The sequence below is a fragment of the Vespa velutina genome, chromosome 2 (assembly GCF_912470025.1).
Source record: "Vespa velutina chromosome 2, iVesVel2.1, whole genome shotgun sequence".
Taxonomy (NCBI): Eukaryota; Metazoa; Arthropoda; class Insecta; order Hymenoptera; family Vespidae; genus Vespa; species Vespa velutina.
This window is the reverse complement of record NC_062189.1, coordinates 1,246,230-1,249,782: the sequence shown is the minus strand read 5'-3', so window position 1 is coordinate 1,249,782 and position 3,553 is coordinate 1,246,230. Positions and strand designations below refer to the sequence as shown.

The 3,553-nt window shown below is 40.2% G+C and overlaps 1 protein-coding gene across 3 annotated transcripts in view; it reads left to right on the top strand.

The window, feature by feature from the left end:
- Window positions 1–206: 206 nt before the first annotated feature.
- LOC124947202 (protein bric-a-brac 1) overlaps window positions 207–3,553 on the top strand; it is a 69,479-nt gene continuing 66,132 nt past the window's right edge. Inside the window, exon 1 of one of the 3 annotated variants that reach the window (XM_047489022.1) lies at window positions 207–570. The gene's annotated coding sequence lies outside the window, so the exon portion shown is untranslated. Of the gene's footprint in view, window positions 571–2,098 lie in introns of those variants that run through there. The other 2 variants (XM_047489018.1, XM_047489020.1) reach the window with 2 other exon arrangements.

Genomic DNA, 3,553 nt, shown 5'->3' with positions numbered 1-3,553 from the left:
AGAGAGAGAGAGAGAGAGAGGTAGAGGGAGAAAGACGGATCCGCGAGCTTCGTGTTCCCTCTCTCTACTTCTTTCTCTCTCTCTCTCTCTCTTTCTCCCTCTCTCTCTTTCTCCCTCTCTCTTTCTCCCTCTCTCTCTCTCTCTCTCTCTCTCTCGCGCTCGCTCGCTCACTCACTCACTCACTCTCGGAGGAAGAGTGTGCGTGGTGGTTGTGCGCGTGTGCGCCTATGCGCGTGAGCGTTTCACACCTGACTACTACGCTAGTCAAGTTGCCGACCGTGTACGAGTAAACTATAACTGTTAAATAATCATTATTATAATACGATATTGATCAATAAAATCTTTATTCGTCTGATAAATAATTATCGTTATTAATACCAATTAAAATCGTATAATCTACGATCGATTTATTATGTCGGTAAAGTGTGCGCGGCGGGCACGGTAGGTTAGTTGACCGCGGGGCCGAGCGAGCGCTGAGCTGACAGTAGGCCGGCGACGTCACAGTGGGCCGGTTGAGCCTTCCTTCGTTCGATTCAGGCAGGCTCTTCTATTCGTTTTACATGTAGCAAGGTAAATATTTATATGCGGAACATCCTTTCCGTTAACGTCGAGTGAAAATTACTGTTCGCGCGAAGAATTACGTCGGCGGAGTATTGTTTCTTCTTATTCTTCTTTCTTCTTCTTTCTTCTTTCTTCTTCTTCTTCTTCTTCTTCTTCTTCTTCATTTTTTGTTCTCCTTCTTCTTTCTGTCTTTTTTCTTTTTTTTCTTTTTCTCTTTTTTGTTGCTTTTTGATTTTCCAAATCCACAACGCGAAAGAAAGAACGAATGAAAAGAAATAAAGAGATAGGAAGGAAGGAAGGAAGGAAGGAAGGAAATAAGAATGGAATGTGTTTATATGTTTTAACGACGAACTACCATCCGGAAAGATTGAGTGCTCGTGAGGGGGAAAATGAAGGAGGAGACAAAATATATTCAACAACGACGACGACTACGACTACGACTACGACTACGACGACGACGATGACGACTACGACGTCTGCGACGATTTTTGAAAATTATTATTACGCGCATACACGTACATACGAACGTGTATTCGGAATGGTGTAAGATAGATAGATAGATAGATAGATAGATAGAGAGAGAGAGAGAGAAAGAGATATACACACAGAGAGAGAAAGAAAGAGAGAAAGAGAGAGAGAGAGAGAGAGAGAGAGAGATTTTCACTTTTCATCTTTCGTGCGTACGCGCGCGGAACACGCGAGTCTTCTCCTTTTTTTCTTTTCTTTTTTTTTTCCTTTTCCTTCCTCCCCTCTTCTTCCTCTTCTTTCGTCTTTTTTTTTTTTTTTTTTTTTTTTTCTTAACATTTGTTGCACTGTATTATCTTTTTTCGTTTCTTTCAACGCGTACAACGAAGAAACGTCGTCCTCGTCCTCATCTACGTCTACGTAATAGTTTGTCGATTGTTATTGGTTGTTACATTCTTCAATGATATTTATTTAAACCTATGTGTTTCGAGACGACAAGGAGAAACAATGACGAGCATGACGGTTACTACGATCGACGACGATAACGTGGAGAACAGAAAATGGAAAATGGTGACGGCGGAGAATGGTTTTTTTTCGTTAAGTGAAATTTAAAAGGAACGTAGAAAGAAGAAAAAGAGACAAAGAGAGAGAGAGAGAGAGAGAGAGAGAGAGAGAGAGAGAGAGAAAGGGAGAGATTCGAAATGATAGAACAAAGAAAAAAATCGTCACGAATAGAAGATAAATCATTGACATTTATACAGAGACGACATTTTTTTATTTCCTCTTTTTTCCCTCTCTCTCTCTCTCTCTCTCTCTATCTATCTATCTATTTATCTATCTATCTATCTATCTATCAATCTATCTATCTATCTCCATATCTCTATATCTCTATATATCTCTATATCTGTTTATCTCGTAAGAAAAATAATAATCTGGTGAAATATAAAAATGAATTCGTGAATCTTCGTTTCCGACACCTATATTTTGGTGAAGAAGTAAAAGAAAAAGAGGGTGGGAAGGGAGGACGGAGGGGGATAGAAAAACGGGGGAAAGTGAGAGAAAGAGTGATGAGAAAAAGAGGGAGAGAAAGAGATGGAAAAAGAAAATACACGGAACACGAACGCACGCACGTACGTACGCACGCACGCACGCACGCATGCACGCACGCACGCACGCACGCACGCACGCACGCACGCACGTTTTATCCTCGGACGTCTACGATCGAGATGGATCATCGTCGTCATCGTCGAGTGACGATCGAGAGAAGGAATAATAATTCTACGACACGTGTCTTCGAAAGTAATCTCGAATCGGATCGAAGTTGAATTATTAATTAATTAATTAACGAATAAGAAATGAAGGATAGAAGGAAGGAAGTTACGAAGAGGACGAAGAAAGTAAGACGACCAGGATTAAAACGATGGTCTCTCTGTCTGTCTCTGTCTATCTATCTGTCTGTCTGTCTGTCTCTGTCTCTATCTCTGGCACATCGCCTATGAAATATTTTTTTCCGCGTGGGTGCACCCGCGTTTTCTCAAAGCATTTACGCGAATATATATCCGCCAACGTCATATATATATATATATATATATATATATATATATATATATATATATATACTTTGCCCCTCGTAGTTTTTCTAACTTTTTTTTACCAAAGAAAATTTAAGAAGGAATTAAACGTTAAACGTTTTAGATATATATCACGAAAAATTTGTCGAACCTTTTTAGTTAAACTATCATTCTGACGATACGTTTACTTTTCTTTTTTATTTCCTTCGTTTCTTTTCTTCCTTCTTTCTTTCTGTCTCTTTTTATTTTCTCGACGAAGGAAAGACGAAGAGAGATAGATAGATAGAGAGAGATAGATAGATAGAGAGAGAGAGAGAGAGAGAGAGAAAGAGAGAGAGAAAGAGAAAACGTCCGATGATCTCTTTCCTTTTGGCACGTCGCATCGACGTTTGTTTCTCCTCGACGGCCGATGGCCAGCCACGAGGAGCGTTTGCTCGGAGCGCGTTGCGCGATCCCGCGTCGGGAGACACGTGACGTGAGTGAAAAGTGCCTAACCGGGATGTTTCCGGTCGGTGCCAGACGAAAAGAGAGACAGAGAGATAAAAAGAAAGAGAGAGAGAGAGAGAGAGACATGCAGAGAGAAATAGTTTCATACGTGTATATACATGTATATATGTATATATATATATATAAAGAGAGAGAGAGAAAGAGAGTGTACAAATATTCTAATTGGGAATAACTATGAAAAAAAGAGTTTAGAAAACATCAGAGATAAAAACAAATAAAAAAAAAAAAAATGAGAAAGATATAGAAAAAGATACATAGAGAGAGAGAGAGAGAGAGAATAATCGTGGCATCCTTGTCTCGCGATCGTCACGATCGAGCGCGGTAAATTAGAAACTCTACCGTAGAGATCTCTGCTACCGTAAGTACGTAGAGCGATACGCTCCGTCGGATTCGCGCCAATTTCCACGCGAAGAACCTTACCCGACGTCTTGCCCTTCCTCCACCAACAG